Raw genomic sequence first — 19,998 nt, forward strand, 5'->3', positions numbered from 1 at the left:
CAAATATTACTACTCTGTTTGCTTTATTAGAAATTAAAGAAGAATTCTGAGAAGTGTCCAAGGTATATTTATTACCACATTAGTAGTAAATTATATTAAAACCTCCTTCAGATATAAAATTAGCATCACTAACAATATAGTCTCATTTTACATCTTAGTTTTAAATTAGAACAGTTCTAGTAATAATTAGCGATATGCAGAGTGACTCAACTAGCAAACTCATATTGAGTAACAAGAGCAGATATGGAAATAATACACTTTGCTGTTTGATAATTAGTTTATAAACCAAATCATCTTCAGAAAAAAATTAATTTTAAAAGAGAAATTAAATAATATGAAAATAAACACAGAAAGCATGTATTGAATGATGCTGTACATCAAAAATTCTGAAATTCATTCTGTAACTTGATATGGAGATTTTGTCGTTCTGCATTTGACTTTCTAAAAGAAACTTCAGGATGCGAAAAACTGTAAAGGTGGCAAAAAGATATCTGAGGGATAAATCTACCAAAGTGGACATCATGGTAACCTCTACCTACCTTTTATCAAAAGTCTGAGAAAAAACATAATGACTGAATGTAAATATCCTCACTCATAAGAGAGCACTATATACGAAGGGTAACATCTATGAAGAAAGTGAAAATAAGCACCAGAAACTTATAATAACTATTCTAAAATAGAGAGGTAAATGATGATTTTTTTTAAAAAATGAGAAAAATAATTACAATAAAATTATTATTTTATTAAAATTATTTTATTAAAATAATAATTTTGAGGCATCAAAGTATAGTGAGTATCTAAGAAAAATCTTAGATATTGGATTTATGGATGGAAAAATCCATCAATATTGGATTTATTTCCAATAGATGTGCTTTAGACAACTAAAAGGGCAAAATCCACGGCATGTAATATACAGAGGAGGACAGACAGAATTCCTCATGTTCCCTATTGTTCTTTGCCTTTATGAATCTTGGTGATTAGGGCCCTTGCAGAAATCTATTTATGAATTCAGTTGTAGGAACAGGACCTGTAGAAAATGTAGAAATGAGAGGGAGAAATCATAGTGAGTAGAAAGATAGCAATGCTACTTTTACTTAGGTTTTGCTGCAAGGTACCTTGCCTAAGTAAAGAAGGGGCGAATATCAAGGAACATCAGTTATACATGCCTGAGCATATTTTTGTCCCTAATGTATATTTGCTATGATGCATTTAATAGCATTATCATACTTTTTTTTTCACAAGACTCATTCACTCTGCACAGAGAATTGTGAATCAAGAGGCTGAGTAAAACTTAATTTAATTCTAACTATTTAATAGGTTTATCTCTGTTTTGTGCCTAGTTTATCAGCAAATGTATATGCATAACACTTAGAGCTGTTCTCAGTAATATCTTTGGGTTTCTAAGGTGTTTTCCAGATCTGCATCATATTTTCCTTATAAGAAATGCCAATATAATTTCAACAAAAAATAATTACAGATCCAAAGGATTATTTTGGTCTTATAGAAAGTGAGTACCTTTCTCACATATTTTGCTTGTTATTCAAATTATTCACTCAATTAAGCTGGGTCATGAGGTTTTATTGGCAGAGGGGGTCATCATATGCATAAAGAGATTTTGAAAACAAGTACAAGGGATTTAACATAAACTGTTGAATTGACTTTATCCCATAAGGCTATAAAAAAAATAAAATAGTGACATTTTGGGGAACAGTTTAGAAATATCTGTTTATTGGCTGAACACACACATGACAGTCTAAATAATGAGGAAGAGAAAAACACTGAAGCACAAGAAGGTGGCTGGGAATATCTCACATGGGTTTATTGTAGGCAAGCCATGTCTGACAAAACTACAAGACAAATGATTTGCTTTCTGAATGTGGAGAAAACAGAAGATGCTGTTAAAATTGTCTTACAGGAGCAATATGGTTTGAATAAGTTCCCTGTGTGACGGATGGGCCTCTGGCTGTTGCAGCATTGCCATTTACTACTAATGAAACTGAAGTTCTGAGGTCTTGCATAGAAAGCTTCATGGCTGCAGAAATTGCTTTTGTTGTGCATGCTGGTTTAGCTTTTTATGAAAAGCTCCAAGCATTGATCAAGAGGAATCTAACATTTTTTCCTGTTCACAAATTCATATGTATTCTGAACAGGTTTTGGTGTAAAGGAATTGGGTAACAAAACTGTTATAATGAACATAAGAAAACATACAAAATCGTGATCTGCTTAGCATTTTTAATGAGATGAAGAAAATAGAAAATAAATCAAGAGGATAAAATAACAGTTGTGTGTGATTCATATCTCAGCATTTTTAATAACAAAAAATAAAATATGATGCTATTCTTAAGCAGGACTGCAGAATAAAAACTACAAATGTGTTTGGTTGTTTGCCACGATACATTCCAAGGTTTTGCTTGTGTTTTTCTACCTTCAAGTTACCAGGTTATTTAATCTGTTGGTCTACAGAGATTCAGAGCATAGTCTTTTCCAGAGGATTAATGCAAAACTAGATTATCAGAGACTAAGGCTGTATAGTTTCACAGCTGCTGCTATGGTACAAAGCAGAAGTATTAATGAAATGCAGAAGTATTGATTTCTGTGGGTTTAAGAGAATACATGACAGTCAGGACAATAACACATGAATTAGTTTCACTGACTATGAAAACGTCAACTGGTAACCAATAGTCTGGCTGCTCTCTGTATTCAAAAATGAGAGAAAAGTACTGCAAGAGCTGCATTCCTCACACCTCTCCAAAATGGCCCAACAAAACATGAATAATGTTTTGTTTAAAAATAAAGGCGATTTGTATTTACTTGCAAATCATGCATGTGAAGCCTTACTTCCTGAGCAGCAGAGAAGTAAAACATTCTAATCCATCGTTTTTACCAACTTCTAGACAAAACTTTAATACAATTTAAAAATGCCCTTCACTAATTCTTTATGTAGCACCCTTGTTACTCAGTCTCTGGCTAAACTTCTCAAGGGTTCTTTTTGATCCTCTATTACTGTCTTTTAAAAGAAAAATAATAAAATACCTCTTGAAGATCTGTGCTTGAAGACTACGTTCCATCATGCTGCATAGGGTTCTTCATGCATTTTGGAAAGCAAAAAAACTGAAAAAATACTGACAAGCAAGGGAGCAAGGTCAGGACTATGGTTGTTATAACTGACAAGCACTCCATAGTGGGATAAATACTACAGGAATTACAAATAATCTCCTCAGGCTTCAAACTGCCAATTTGTGACCATCATCTGCATGTACAGCAAGGAACAGCACTGTGGGACACTACAGTTTCTGTATGTTTTACTACAGACAGCAGCTTTGGGTTTAAACTTTGTAAACAGATTTTAAAGGTGTTCTCCCAGCATGGCTAAAACAGACATGACATCTGAAGTGAGCTAGAGACAAAACGGAGAAGAACTGCACAACTAAGTTCTTGAATTTAACTTGTAGAATGGCACTCTCTAGGTAAACTTCCCATTTAATATTTTTAAAGAAGAGGTTTTACACATGCTGATGACCAATTTGAGAATAAAATTTCTGTCAGGACTTTCTTCACTCTTTGCACAAAAGGGAATAAAACACTTTACCAAGCTGCCTCCAGATAAATTTTTGTTAAAAACAGTACACCTAAAAATGAGACCTATTGAAGTGACAAGACTTAGGAAAATGAGCTCAGACACTGATTCATTCTTTACATTTTTCAGGTGATACAATAAAACAAAGATTTGTAGAAATAGGAAAAAGTAAATATTTTAAATGTCCTGTATACTGTATTCTAAAATATACCTGTTTGTGTGTCTGTGTTGTGTTCATACCCTGATAGGCATGATTTATCTTATCAAATTTTAGCCACTTAGAAGATTAGTGGTCAAGCTTCCTGTATGATATGGAATTTCTAGACAGTGTTGCACATTCCATCAGCCCAGACAACGCTCTTATGAAGATACTAATTGTCTGCAACCTTTTCCTTCTACCAAGTGTTGAAGAAACCTAGGACTATTTTTGGTAACACCTTGAAATCTGTTGTTCCTTTTTTTTTCCTAAGATTTAAGAGGCATCCTGAAATATTTGCAAAACTGTTCTTGCACACAAATGGAAACGTATTTAAAAAAAATTCAAAACACAATGCAGGCCTTAGGTTTTCTTGCTCTATTTGCTCTATATGCATGCTATGTTTTGTCCCCCATCTTTTTACTAGCTTTTAGTTTTGTTCCTGGTGTTATTCCATTTTTCTTCACACACTTCATAACATATTCTCCCTCTTCTAGCCAGTCCCAGTCATACCATGTGTTCTTCTCTGATATTCCAACTCTTCTGTATTATTCTGTGTTTGTATCAGATGTCTTCATACAAAATGTTTCAAGACATCTGCATGTGATGTGCTATCCATATACAGTGTGACATCTATAGTGGTTGATGACACAGAGCTGTGGCACAGGTACAGTCCTGCTCTGCATCCATCCAAGCTGTTAAATTAACACAGTCTTGACTTGTGCTGACTAACTTTTGCCCACATAGAACCCAAGCATGACGCAGAGATGGCATGATGCACACTTATAGAAGAAACAATAAAAAGATTTGGAGACTTAATCCAATTTAATGAATGTTTGCAGAACATCTGCAATAGAGGATTTCTAATTTTAATGATGCATTTCAAATAGTGTAACTGAATCAGATATTGAAATTTTTTTGTGGGAAAAAAACAAAAAGTGAAACAAATCAAATCCACATATCCCCCTTTAAAGAACACTATAACATGAGAATGAACATGTTGTATAGCTTGTTAGATAACATGACAATGCCAAATTAAAAATCCTTTTCAGTAGTGAGCAATCTGTTTCAAAAATTAATCTTCGCCATGATCTTTTTAAGATTCCTGGTTATGGTTTTCATGCTTGTTTGCTGTGAATTTTTAAAAATAAAAGCATGTACAGACACAGAACATTGAAATGCTTTGAAAACCCTCATCCTGAGATGCATGCTAGCAATGGAAAATTTGAAACAAGTGGTTTAGTTTGGCAAATATAATGAAAACTCAGCAAATTTGATTGGAAATAATCCATAATGTAATAGGATGTGGTGCTGTCAGGTGACACACTTGTAAATTCATGACAAAGGACTTAAATTTGGGGAAACTTTATCATAATCCCTTAAACTGCAACTGTCTGTGGGGAAAGAATATTGTCAATTTACAATCTACATTTTAAAAAGAGTTTCTACATCAAGTTTAATCATTTCTGTTCAGCCTGCATTAATTTCTACAGTTCAAACTATTTGTAATGCAAATAAAAGAAGTGTGATGACTAGTAATAGCAAAGTGACACAGGCAATTCTCTGAATTGCTGTTGAACTCTGTTGTGGCTCAGAAAAAGTGGACATTATACTTACTGCACATGGTGGTGTCAGTGAAGTAATAAATATTAAATCTGTCCCTGCAGGGAAGGAGGAGACATTTTATTCATGTGAGTTAGGTACCTGGGGTTATTAAAGAATTTTCTTCTTATCAGCTTCGAGAAGCCGAGTAAAAATTAAAGTTGACATAGTAGTACTGAATTAAATGTACAAAAGCCTTTCTGCTGAAGAAGTTTTCAAATGTTGGCAAATTAGATTATTGTAGCAATACAACAAATTAATCAGAACACATAAAGGGTAGATCTTTAAAATTAAACTTATGTGGTTACAAATGAGGAACATAGTGGAGAAAAAGAAAAGTAAATATGTAAAAAACTCAGAAAAGGGGATTTTGATTGGATGTAATGAATAATGTAATAAGATGTGGTGCTGTCAGGTATTACATTTGTAAATTCATGACAAATTATTAATTTTGGGGAAACTTTACAGTGATCTCTTAAACTGCAGCTATCTGAGGGGAAAGAATATTGCCAATTTACAATCTACATTTTAAATAGAGTGGTTACATCACATTTAATAATTTATGTTTAGCCTGCATTAATTTCTGCTGTTCAAACTATTTGTAATGAAAATAAAATGTGTGACGACTAAGGAAATTTTGAACCAACACCTTGACTCTCAAACTTTAGCTACCATAAAACTATACAAGTGAGCACTCAATATGTAATCTTTTGAGGTTGCCTTCTATTTCTTTACATTTATCACCCTGTTTTATTCGCAGAGGTTTCTGGAGATAGGCGCTTTGTCATCTCTGTGCCTCTATTTTTTATAAATTTATTTTTGTCTCTGTCAGCATCTGATTTCTCCTTTTCTTTTGAACACAATCAAAGCTTGTTTTCCATGTAATGCATACCAGAAAAACAAATGACACACAAGTCAAGGTTTGTGAAAATATATTTTAGGACCCTCAGCAACAGGCCAGCTGATAAGAACTCCTTACCAATGTCTCTGGAACTGTTAATTTTAATTATTACTATTATTAGCTGATCTAATTCTACCTGAATAGGTAGAAATCTGAATAAATTTTACCTACAGTCTGAGTCAAATGGGTTTTTTTCTGTCAGATTACATACTGATGTCACCTGATAAAATATTTCAGTTCTCTAAAGTTTGTGGAAAACAATCATCTGCCACTCTTCTCAAGTTCACCTTCTAAACACATATAGAAAGAACATGCTCTCAGAGACAAGAAAAAGATGTTATGGGAAAATGGCACAGAGGTTTTCATACAAATACACCTGCTTTTCTTTACCGTGTGGAGGACTATTGATGTAGCAGGGTCCAGGAGGGTGGCACGAGCCGGCTCCCCCCTGGAACGAGGTCTCTGGTCAGCGTAATTCCACCGGATCCGGGGCGCGCGACCCCCGGGGTCCGCTCAGCGTGGCGTGAGCCTCGTAGCCACAGAGATTCAGCAGGAAACAAAGTAAGATGAAGAAACAAACTGGAATCCATCTGTGTTCTGCCAGGGAGGTCTATTAGGGGTAAGGAGAGAGGGTTACAGGGGAAGCAGGTATGGGAATAGGGCTAGCAGCTCAGAGATGAAGACCTTAAGCTGATCCAGACATTGGCTTATAAAGGGAAAGGAAGGGGAGGGACTGTCTCCCCTAGAGCCAGTCCCAGAAGGTCTGAAGGGAAGACAGGCATAGGGAACCCACCAATAGATTTCGGATGCAGCAGGGTGCATATTTCAAAATGGACCAATAGCATACAGGGCAGGGGAACAAAGGAAGCCACATGGAATCCTAAAAAACCACATTACTACAGACTATAAGCCAAAATAAATGTGTGTGTTTGTTTGTTTGTTTACCTATATCTATCTCTTTCTATAGGCATAAATGCATGGCCTTAAAATTTTCAGAAGTGGAGAACAGTTCGGTGGCATATCAGTAGGATTACTGGTTATTTTATGCCTCAGCTTCTGTTGTCTGCCTGCATTCAGGACATTACAATGTCTCTGAGTTCTTCATAACCACCACATGGGAGAACATTTCACCACTGTGGTGAATTATTTATTATTTTTTTCTTTATTTGCACCAATTATTTTGCATCTTGAATGTTTTGTGGTGTTTGGAGGGGATTGGTTTTTTGGGGGAGGTTGATTTTTGGCTTTGTTGTTGTTGTTTGTTTGGGTCATTGGGGCAGCTTTTTAGGGGTTTTGTGGTTTTTTGTTCCCAGTATCTTTTTCTTCTATCATTTGTTGTATATCTATCTTCACTATTTCTCATGGATTTCAAGCACTTTGTTTTTCACCAGTGGTGGTGATTTCTTAAAAGTACAGCCACTCAACTATCTGTGATGCATAAAACAAATATTTTACTACTCAAGTTTGTGTTTAACCCACATGCCCAAGGAGAAAAACTGACAGATGAAGACATGACACTGAAACCTGAAGAGAGATTAAACCCTCTTGAGCATTGTGCATATTTTTTCTTTTTATACTGAGAGACCTAGGCAATTTCAGAGGACAACACGACTCTTCATCCATAACTGAGATTTCTAAGGATTTGGGCACTTCAGCAAAGAAATGCACTATTGGGGATGCTACCTTGACTGTATTTGCCTCAATGACAAAATGGTGAACAAGCAGATCTCCATCAGAACAAAGGTCTAATCAGAATCCAAGCAACACAGCTTCTTTGCTATGTGTCTAGTTACACCATTTGCAGAAGAAATTCTTGTAGATCTTTAGCAAAATAGGTATTGTGGAATCAGGTGATTCTTGTAGAATAGTATCACTTTTAATGACGAGCAGAATAAACAAGCATTTGATGAGAAAAAAACCCCAAAACCCACCCAAACCAAAACCCGCAATATATCTCTTGCACAGAGATATTCTGTATAACTATAACAATCTCTCCTTCTTTTCTGTCCAGGTCGCTTAGGATCTGAAGAATCTGTGCATTAGAGGGACATTGAAGGACACTTCGCTCTTTTCTATGAACAGAAATTTGGATGTATACTGTCCTGCTTTTCACTGGGATAGAGATAAATTTCTTCCTAGTAGCTTGTATAGTGCTATGCTTTAGATAATCAGGATGTGAATCTATTGATAATATACTGATGTTTAACTTACACCAAGTCAAGGGGTTTTCAGCTTCTCATACTGCCAGCCATCCTGCCAGGGGTCCACAAGCAGCTGTGGGGGACACAGTTGGGGCAGCTGACCCAGACTGACCAAAGGGATATTCCATGCTATGTGCTGTCATGCTGAACAAAAACACCTCTGGGAGGTTGGCCAGGGTGTGGCAGCCACTGCTCAGAGCTGGACTGAGCATCTGGCAGCCTGCGATGGGCAACATTATTGTGCATCTCTTGTTTTGCATATTCTTTTATCATTATTATTTTTTCTTTCTTTTCTGTCCTATCCAATTGTATTTTTCTCAACCACAAGTTTTTCCTTTTTGCAATTCCCTCCCCTACTCCACCATAAGGGAATGAATGAATGGCTGTGTGGTTTTTAGCTGCCTGCCAGGTTAAACCACAACACATACATACAGAAGTGCACTGTGGATGCAGCTACATCAACTCTCACCCCTCAACAAAACCACCCAACCCCCTCTTTCCCCAGCCTTACATTTGCATGCACTGGGTGCACATAAATTGTACAGTGCATTTCATAGATTAGTCCCAGGTAAGTTATCTACCTTTAAATTATCTGCCATCTCCTTATCCCAGGTATCATACCAAAAAAACCCTAAAACCAAAACCAAACAAAAAGAAAGTACCAGCACAACCCCATACCTTAAAGAAAACAAATGTCAGTGTTGGAAATAAAAAGGCACTGGTAAAACTATCGTTGGATTAATGAATTTATTAATTTATTTATCTATTTAAGGAAAGTGTTTTCTTTCAGGTTCACCCCACCTGTACTTCTGAACTGACCTAATCTCTCCACATTGTGAGACCTTTATGACATGCCATGGCTCAAAGCGGCGCAGCATCTCTTGCAAAAAGCAATGTTCATCTCTTGGGTGGATTGATTTTTGGTCTTAGCAGCAAGTCTGATAAAGATAGATTTCAAGACTCTTTTTGAACATTGGAGTTTACAGGTATGTTAATTCATTGGTCAAAGGGGCCTTTCCTGGATTTGTCTAATATGTTTTCAATGGAGACCACAATCCTTTATTTCTGTCTTCTTTGACAAAAGATTTGCAATTCTTATTTTATTGCCAAAGTAAATGTCATTAATAGAAATGAAGTAGAATAATATTGTTCTTTTGAGTAGATGCTCATTATAGATGTCTACAATACACTTGACAGTTGAAGGATGATATATTGATTTATTTTCTAATTTCAGCTGTAAAACTGCAAGGTAGCTGGCTGGGCTAGCATTTTCAGATTCAAGATGGGTTCTCTTTATGAAAGAAATAGATTTTCTTATTCCCTCTGAGGGGACAATTGTTCTGACAAAGTTAATAACATGCTATAGCAGTGTTTGTAGTTTTTTAACACTACTGTATATGTCCATCTAAATTAAAATAAGATATATTAAGGCAAAAGCCCACTGTTTATATTCGGGTTTGGATATTAGTCACAAAATTGTTTATCCATTTTCTTTACTTTCCTAAGGTTAAAAAAATTTTATAAAATAATGCATCACGACAGTGTATTTGAAATAATCGTTAAGACTTTACAGAAGAGGTATGCAAATAATTATGATTCTTTGTCCTACAAGTTCAGCAAAGGGTTGTAGGACAGGACATTTAGGACTCTGTTTTGGTTTCTAAAACAATTTTGCCATATGGATTGTATCAAAATTATTGAATGGGGATTCATCACACCTAAATTTAGCTCTAAAAAAATGAGATATTTAATTCATTCTCCCTTTCTCTTCCAAGGAGAGGGACACGTACTCTGGACAGTAACTCATATAGTCTTGGACATGGGGAAACAAGGCAAACAGTTTACTTGAGCCTCTTGTAGTAAACATGGTTGCTGTTAGAGTTGCAGCCTACTTTTCATGGATCCTGAGAAGGAATGATATAGTGCTCTCCATTCTGTAGATAAGGTATAACTTGATAATTTTTTGTGATAACTGATTGCTTTTGCAGGATGTATGGGCCAGGAGAAAAGAATAAATTTATCCATGTCTTCTTTATCCTTTAAATTCTGAGCTCTTTCCATTTTGGAAAAAAGGAATATTGCTTACTATAAAATAAATTGCTGCCATTCAGGGCCAAGGACTGATGTCAAAAACCAGAAGTCTTAGATTAAGTAGAATTCAAACTGTAACAGCTGAAAACATCTATTGAAAATTAGTCGTGATTGTGTTAGTCTATGCTGGGTTCAAAGGCAGTCCCAACAGAGCAGGAAATAATATGTTGATTTTACTATTCCAGCTTCTGAGAAGCATTGATATTTCCTGTAATCAAAATTGTTGTTTTGCAAAACCCCAAGTCTCTGTAAAGTTAATGCACTGAAAAAGCACTGTCATGGGAAATTGGGATATGACTATAGGTGTCATGTCACTAAAAATTTTGCACTGTTAGTTTGCCTTTTAATGGAGAGATTAAAGGATACAAGTCAAAACCTTGAGTAGAGGTGTTATATGCATTTATAAACTTAACACCTCTTTCATCCACTTACACTTTTACCACATATTTAACCAACATTTATTTGGTGCTTCCACTCACACACACACATTTTGTTGAAAAAAGGACAGAATAAGTCAGAATTTCTTAGATATTTACATTTATATGCAATAATTATGACCTCACTGCTATTTCAGCCAATCTCACTCTAAGAACAACCCAGAATACATTCTTTGTATTTCAAAGAAGGCAAAAGTCCTATTAGACACATATAAAGATGTGCCATCAGTTGCCAGAACATAAGATGTTCTGTATGAAAAACTGTTTTTTCTGTATGATATCATACCAATAAACTCTGTGTCTACATTATTGCCATGACTGCAAAGGTCTTGCTGTTAGCTATAGTTTACAGGTAAATTTGTAACAATCCCCAGAATTCTCTCAGTGTTTTGTGTCAGGTTTTGGAACTAACATTATTGCAGTGAAAGGAAAACAGAAATTTTCTCTACCAACTACTGTTAATTTAACAAACAAACAAATGAACAAAAGATCAAATTAATGAACTTTTTTCTGATGATGAGTTTTGTCCTCAGGACTGTTGTCTGTACTAGAATCTGTTTCCCTCGAGGCAATCATGGTTCAATATAATTCTTGGATGATGGTTTCTCATTTATGGCAAGCCTGTCATTTTATAATACTCAAGTTGAAGGTGTTTTCAGTATAAAAGTTTTCTCATTCATTTGAACAGTGAACTTGTCCTAATGACCTGGTAGCAGTGAACCAGCAGGTTCAGCCATCTCATTAGTCTGACTCAATAATACTTTTTTTTTTTTTTTTTTGTTATTATCATTCTGATCTATGTTCTCTTAAAGTTGGTTTGGTTTTTTTTTTCTCTTTAGTTCCCTGGCAAACATTGGACTCAGTTTTAACATCCTGCTCAATATCTCCAAGGTCCATATCCTTTTCTAGGTGAAGACAATGCACACATAAAAGTTGGAAGCTGAAAATGGAGTGCAATTGTCAAATTATTTTTAGATCACTTCCTTGATGTTACTGTATATCTTTATATCTGTTTTGCTTGCCTCTTCCTCTCTTTTCATATGAACTTTTGAAAAAGATTTATAAAGGAACTTTAAAATACTTTGTAAAGTAACACTTGAATTAGACAGGAAACTAATGTTTTTTTGATCACCACAAAAAGGGACTGACTTTGAAACAGAGAATTTAGACCCCTTCTTTTAGAGACTACAGTTTCATCCTGGAAACAAAAAGCTGCTATAATTCTCTCTCAACACTGGAACTGGTGGTGTTAAAGTAGACCTCTTACACTCTTGACAAGTTTCTATAAAAACCATAAACCAGTTCTGTAACCATGCAGTAACAGATCATTTTTAAACCTTGCAAAACAACCAAAAATAAAAATGGACTTTTAAAAACACTTCATTTTGAAAGGTTTTTTTAGCCCTAAGTTTATATGAACAGTTCTGAGTGTGAGTCACACACATATTTGTGTGTTCTACATACTTCTTATTCTATCAGAGAGCTTAATTTTAACTTTTCTCCGAAATTCATATCACTGTGGCAGAGAAAACCTTACACTGTGAAGAATGTTATGGGTAGCTGCCAAATTCCCCAGACACCTGGACCTGGCAATTCCTTCTCCCTGTGTGCTGGAGCCCATCTGGGCATGTCTGTTTTCCTGGCTCATGTTCTTGTTTGCATTTTTAGCCACTAGCAAGGCTGAGTGTGTATCCCAGACAGACAGAGAAAGAGACAGACAGAAACACACACTGTCAAAAGTCAGATAAAATATATGTACAGATGGCCAATTAATCTTCCTCCTGTCCAAGCAGCCAGGATTGAGGTTCACTAGAAAACACACACACTGCCCACTCTGCCTAGATTCAGAAGTTCATGCATATTCAAGGCTCAGTCTGCACAGCTTCTCAGCCTGTCTAGACCTGGATCCTGGTCCCCTTTCACAACGTGCAGCTTTCCTACTCACCACTAAGGCAGTTACTAGTAACTAGATAATTTTGCACCTATTTGGAGACAGCTGATGTTTCACTGTAAGAATAATGGTTCTTACCATTAGAGCATCAAAATGTTACTTCACACATTTTTTGGGGTTTTTTGCCACTTGTGGCAGCAGACCAGGAAAGAAAAGCACCATTGGAGAAACAGGAAAAAATGTAAAAAAACCTGAAAGTAGGGGATAAATTAAAAAGAAGAAATTAAAGCTATACCTTTTAATTACTTATTTTAAAACAAAACAAACAAGTGCAAACACACACAAAAAGAAAGGGAGGGAGGGAGGGACGAAGGAAGGCAGGCAGGCAGGAAGGCAGGCAGGCAGGAAGGCAGGAAGGCAGGAAGGCAGGAAGGAAGGCAGGCAGGAAGGAAGGCAGGAAGGAAGGCAGGAAGGCAGGAAGGCAGGAAGGCAGGCAGGCAGGAAGGCAGGAAGGAAGGAAGGAAGGAAGGACATTATGTAAGGTCAGGTTGGATGGGACTCTCAGCAGCCTGATCTAGTTGAAGGAGTCCTTGCTCACTGCAGGATTGTTGGACTAGGTGACCTTCAAAGGTACCTTCCAACCCAAGCTATTCAGTGATTTTTTGTCAGAGATTTTAGAATTTCCCAGCATTATTTCTCACCTGAAGTAGATTGTACCTCTGTTAAAAAAGGCAGAAAATTCAACGCTAATGCTAATGCTAATAATAAAGAATTGTGGTGGAGTAACCATTCAGACTTATAAACTATTTAAATGAATGTTTATTCTCTTTGGAACCTTAAAATTAAGTCAGAAATTGCACTTTTTTCCATTGGATATTAGCATGTTTGTTTTTTCTGGCAGACAGAAAAGCTCATGATGCTACAAGAATAATAAGCTAAGCACCAAGTAAAATGGTATGGACACATAATACATATTTTAGTAGTCTACACCCAGCACAAAATTTTCCATTAGATAAAGTGTGATACTCTTTGAAAAGCGCATTTTTAAGAATCCTGTCAGAATCCATCTACAAACCTAGTAATTGAAGTAGTTGGGCTTGCACAGATATAGTCAACTGGAGCTTGTTTTTGGAGGCAAAACTTAGGAAATAATTCAGCTGATGGACACCATGAGACAAAAATCCAATCCATCACACATAAAGTCTGTTAGCACAGCAGGGCTAAAAAAGTTTTTAAAATTCATTCTTGTCACTGGGCAGATAAGAGTTGAAGAGTAGATTTATTGATTAAGAAGGTGACAGTCACTTTCCAGATTATAATGTCACTCTAAAACCAGCATCGCAATACTGATTTTCCAAGGAAATTCTAAGGAAAGAGAAACCTCCAGGAAAAACTATTTCAGATATGAAAAGGATTTAAAAAATAATGCATTCTAATCAATGTTTGGTCATCTGGTAATATCAGATATGTAAAGGTTAAAAAAGTAGCCTTCTATCTGTAGTGACAATTGTTATCTAGGACAATATTCCTTCAGATGCTTTGTTTGTGATTTAACAGTTTACATAAATATGTATTTCTTTTTATCAGTATAAATTTAAAGGGTTGCAAAGTGTGCAGTTTGCATTTCTGTTTGTTTTCACGTTACCTAGGTAAAGGTTTTGATTAGAATGGCCAAGTATTTAGGTGGTTATGATTAAGATTTTTTTTTTTTTTTTACTCTATAGCTTATCACAAATTCAAAGGCTTTTTTGGACAAAGCATTGTGCAATCTGACATAAGTATGCCTGAATGCTTAGAAGTACAAAGAAACAGCTGAGTTTGAGGTACAATGTACCAATTCACAATAACAAAATAAGCTTTAGTCCATACCCTCCAGCAGTTCTCTGTGTGTTTTGAATGGTTCACCTGAAGTATAAAATACTTATATTTGTAGAATTAAAGAAATACTGTGAACAGATTTCAAATGGTCTGAGCTGGAAATATTACTAAAGTTGACAGAAATAGTAAGCAGTTACAGGTTTGTCCTTATGAACTAATTTATTAACATATTTTTGCTCATTTTCTAAAATAATTTAAAAGAAATATACAAATTGTTAGGAACTTTACTTTTTCGTTTTGCAGATTCTTCTTCCAGAGGAAAACATACTCCCTTTTGCTTTTTCTTATATGTGGACCTGATCAGGCCTAGGAAGTAAATATATTTGTACTCAAAATTGGCATTTACATTTAAATTAAATCATTAAAATATGGACATGTTCATTTTTGGCCTCAAAAGCAAGAACTTTTATTTAGGGTCTGCAAAGTCAAGCATTAAAATAATAAAACACAGCTTAAAAGAGGGAATGGTTATTTCACAGCAGCACATTTAATTCAGTAGTTGCAGCAAAGAACAGAGGCCTGGCTGAGATAAAATAAACAAAAGTTGCATGATTAGGTGAGCCTGAGAGAAGAAATATTTCTCTATTTTACTTCTGAGGACAGAAAAAGCATAATAATTTTACTCAAAGTGTGGCAAGATAACACTAAATGTTCTGAGATAGCCCTTCCTCAGAATGGGTTTAATTTCTGCAATCCTTAATGACATTTTGAAAATATAAATGTTCTTTAATATTCACCTGTAAACTTTTGATGAGTAGGAGGAAAATTATATTTTCACCTTTAGCCAACGGATGAAACAGAAAATTATGAGTCAAATAAAGATCTATAGGGGTTTTCATATTAAAATTTAATTGGTTTTAGAGGAAAAAAAAGAGAAGAAATTAAAAAAGAAAAAAGCAGCTTCCATTGGCACAATTTTGGGAATCATTTCAGATATATAATTTGTATTTCAGACTGGGAATTTTTTATCTTTTTATACTTTAGACTACACATTGCATTTTGAATGTGACACACAGACAAAATCCTTGCACATCTAGTACTTAAACAAATTTGAGAGTCTTTGTTTAATATAACACAGCCCCCCACACATGTTAGCTACAAAAACCCCCTTGCAGTGCCACAGGTTTGGGCAAGAGTGTCTGGAAGGTGATCCAGTGGAAAAGGACTTGGGACACTGGTCAACAGCAGCTGCAAATGAGCCAGCATGTGTCCAGGTGGCCAGGAAGGTCAGTGACGTCCTGGCCTGTATCAGCATAGTGTGGCCAGCAGGACCAAGGCAGGATCATCCCCTGTACAGCGTGGTGAAGCCACACCTCCAGTCCTGTGTCCAGTTCTGGGCCACTCACAACCAGCAGGACATTGAGGGGCTGCAGAGGCTCCAGAGAAGGGCAGTGGAGCTGGGGAAGGGTCTGGAGCACAGGTCTGAGGAGTGGCTGAGGGAGCTGGGGGTGTTCAGCCTGGAGGAAAGGAGGCTCAGGGGAGCCTTTATCACTCTGCAACTCCCTGAAAAGAGGCAAGGCTCTTCTCCTCACATCAAGTGATGTCACAAGAGTGAATGGCCTCAAGCTGTACTAAGGGAGGTTCACCTTAGACATAAGGAAGAATTCCTTCAGTGAAAGGGTTGCTGAGAACGGGAATTGGCTGCCAAGGCAGATGCTGGAGTCACCATCACTGGAAGTGTTCAAGAAATTACTGGATGTGGCACTTAGTGGTGGTGATTGGTCAAAGGTTGGAACCAATGATCTGAGAGGTCTTTTACAACCGAAATGATTCTGTGATTCTGTAACTAGAATATCTATGTTTTAATGGATTATAACAATACTTGTGCTTTTCTGATAAAGCAGATGGGGGTTTTTTGTTTTGGTTTGGTTTGGTTTTTTGTTTGTTTGTTTGTTTGTAAAATAAGGGTGTCTCACTGACAATTGATGGAGAAGAGAGAAAAGAAAAAGAAATTATATCAGGAACAGAGAGCTTGTTAGACAAATGGCAAAGGCTCCAAGTTGGCAGAGAGAGAAATACCACACTTCCAGTTTGGAACCATCAACACAGCAAGAAATTGATATGGAGTCAAGAAGGTTTGTTTGAATAAGGAAAAACAAGCTGAAATATGCACAGAGGTTTTCAACTGTCTCATGCACTTGAATGTTTATGAATTCTGTTGTCCACAAACTGATGGTTTGAGGAAGTGTCCACTTGATCTGCTGATGAGTTGCAATAAGTCTTGCAATTTTAGATGAACCAAGATATGAGAACACTTTTTTTAGGTGAACATTATTGCTCTAAAGCAAGTATGGCTCAGAAGCTGGTGCACCCCCACCTATTCCTGTCACATTAACTTTGCAATCACATGTCCAAGTGTCACAGAATCCATGAAAAACAGTCAAGTGCTAAGGGGGTTCAGCTCTTCAAATACCTGGATGTCAGATACATTGTAGTGAAAGCAATGATCTTATTAAGTTTTCCACTGGGAATTTTATCTTGATTTTTTGGAAGTCAATTAAAAATCTCATTAATTTCTAAGAAAGCCTATTTATTACTGAAATAATTTTGTATAACTTCTTTTTTTATGTCGTGTCTCCATTACTTTCTTTAAAGTAATCCTAAAATTATGTTAAGTGTCTAATCCCATAAATTGTCTTGAATTTTTAAAATTTTTCATCACATATATACAAATAATTGCTTTTCAATATAGTAATTTTATTTCAGGTCTTTTACCAGAGGATTACTATGTTTTTCTTAAAGCATTATGCTAAAAAAATCTCATTTCTACTTCCATTTTTTAATTCTTATTGTTTGAGGGTAGTTAGGAGAATGTTATCATATTCTTTTAGCTTGATTCACTCTTTATCACTTTTATAACTCACTCTTTATCAACCTCAGTCTTGTCAACCTGTTTCTCAGGCTTGCTTTGTATATCCTGAAGGATTCATGTTTATCACAGGCTGCCTATGAGACCTTCTTGGTATTTAGCAATAAAATGTTCCATTGTCAGTTGCTTATAGCTTTTTCAATAATTTAACTCTCCAGGCTGATATTCTTTATGCTTGATTAAAAATTAATATCTTTCAGAAAAAAAATTCCCAAACTAGGTCTATTTGGCATGCCAATCTTGTGGCAAATAGTAACATTTGGTGATTAACAATATATCATAAATCGCAGGGAGAAGAGAAAGATTCATTCATACATTGTTACACTCTATAGGAATGTCATTTATTATAAAATGCATTTTAAAATGGAAAAAATATAATTAAATGTATCAGTCTTGAAATTTGTCTACAAAATTAGAGCCACAGCCACAGAAACAGGTATGCTACAGAACAGGAATGAGCAAAAGCAGTCTTCATTCTGATAAGTCTGACATGGTTTATGCAACCTTTCATTTTAATGTAGAATGTTTCTGTAAGTGTGCATGTCTGTGTGGGGTATGGAATGCCAACATCAGGAAACCCACTGGTTTGAAGCCAGCTAAACTAGAACACATTTCTAGAGAAAGACAATCTGAATGCACTTTTCCTGCAAGATGTGTCTTCCTTCTTTGCCTGTTCTGAGCTGAGACAGTAACAGGATCTGTTTTGTAACAGAAGGCACTGCTTGACATTGAAAAGGAGGGCTAAGCAAAGCTTGGAAAATCTGATTTAGTTTCAGTGTCGCCATTCTGGGTACTGAGCATAGGTTAGGCAGCAGTGAAGACTGATGTGTTTTTCCTGAGGTGTTTCTGCAAATACCATGTGCACAAAGATTAAGATTTGAATTTTTACTAGTCTGTTAATATTCCTGTATGGTACATTTGGTTTCTTGTTTTTTTTCTGTTTTTCTCTTGACATCTTGATCTTTTCTTCTAGGAAACATTATCTGTTTATTTCATCCACACACTTAACATCAGTCAAAATCTTTTATTACAAATTATTCTGAGGTGATACGGTTCATCAACACCAAAATAAGTCTCCTACATCACTAATTCAAACAAATATAAATGGTTTCTAGGGTACAGTTCCACTCTTTTTTTAATCAGTTTAGGCTCTGTGTAGATAGTGATCAATGGTATTACTCTTTGTCTAACAGAATTTGTTTCACCACTGAGGATATTCCATATGAGAAAAGCTTGAAACAGGAAATGCTGTAAATAAAAGAACAGGGAAAAAAGCATTATAAATTAGTTTCACTACCAAAAAATATACTTCAGGAAAATATGGAATATAGGGAACCATAAATGTTAGCAAGAGTTTTAAGAAAGTGAAATATTTGTTAATTGCAATTATTTAGATTTATGAAAGGCCCTCCAGAAATACTATGAGTCATCCATTTTTAATATTTTTATTGGGATAATATCTCTATTGTCTTTACATGGCAAGTTTTTCATGGTGGGAAACTACAGAGGTGACTTCTGTGAGAAGATGCCAAAATCTGTGAGAAGATTATGACATCTGTGAGAAGATGCCTCCATGCTGGACAGAGACACTTCCAGCTGACTGCAAGATGGGCCTGATGGTGGCCAGAGATGAGCCAGTCAGAGACACTGGTAGTGTCTCTGTGATAACATACTTAAGAAACTGTTAAATACCTTTGCAGCAGCTGAGAGAAAAAGAGAGAATACATGAGAGAAACAACTCTGAAGACACCAAGGTCAGTGCAGGAGGGGGAAGAATTGCTCCAGGTACCAGAGCAGAGACTTCTCTGCAGCTCATGGTGACACAGGTTGTGCTGCTGCTGACCATGAAGGACTCCAGGCTGAAGCAGGTTGTAGCCTGCAGGAAGGTGTTACACCATGGAAAGCTTGCATGGGAACAGGCTTCTGAGAGGACCTGTGGCCCATGGATAGGAGTCCATGCTACAGCAGATCTCCTGACAGGACTTCATTTCCTGTGCGTGACCACTCTGGAGCAGTCAGCTCCTGAAGGACTGCACATCATGGAAAGAACACACACTGGAACAGTTCCCAAAGAGCTGGAGGCCATGGGAAGGACTCATGTTGGAGAAAACCATGAAGGACTATCTCACATGGGAGAGACTCTACACTGGGAAAAAAGGAAGAACATGAGAAGAAAGGAGCAGCAAAAACATGTGATGAACTGATTGCAATGGCCACAGCCTGTCCCCTGTGCTGCTTGGGAGAAGGTGGTAGAAAAGTCAAGAGGGAACTTGAGCCTATGAAGAAAGCAGGGGTGAGATGCAGTTTTTTAAATTTGTTCTTATTTCTCCATATCTTGTTCTGTTTGACTGGTAA

At 36.2% G+C, this 19,998-nt stretch overlaps 2 long non-coding RNA genes across 2 annotated transcripts; one reads left to right on the forward strand and one right to left on the reverse strand.

Moving 5' to 3' along the window:
* Positions 1 to 893: 893 nt before the first annotated feature.
* Positions 894 to 6,919, reverse strand: LOC146440298 (uncharacterized). Its single transcript, XR_014851395.1, has 4 exons — positions 6,667 to 6,919; positions 5,391 to 5,434; positions 3,034 to 3,122; positions 894 to 1,027 (listed from the first exon to the last, which is right to left on the reverse strand). It is a non-coding gene; the product is annotated as an uncharacterized LOC146440298 (long non-coding RNA).
* Positions 6,920 to 7,153: 234 nt separating this feature from the next.
* On the forward strand, positions 7,154 to 12,350 carry LOC146440299 (uncharacterized). Its single transcript, XR_014851396.1, has 3 exons — positions 7,154 to 7,414; positions 9,268 to 9,463; positions 11,845 to 12,350. It is a non-coding gene; the product is annotated as an uncharacterized LOC146440299 (long non-coding RNA).
* The last annotated feature ends 7,648 nt before the right edge of the window (positions 12,351 to 19,998 follow it).

Source organism: Lichenostomus cassidix, chromosome 3 (assembly GCF_008360975.1).
Source record: "Lichenostomus cassidix isolate B80296 chromosome 3, HeHo_3.0, whole genome shotgun sequence".
NCBI lineage: Eukaryota > Metazoa > Chordata > Aves > Passeriformes > Meliphagidae > Lichenostomus > Lichenostomus cassidix.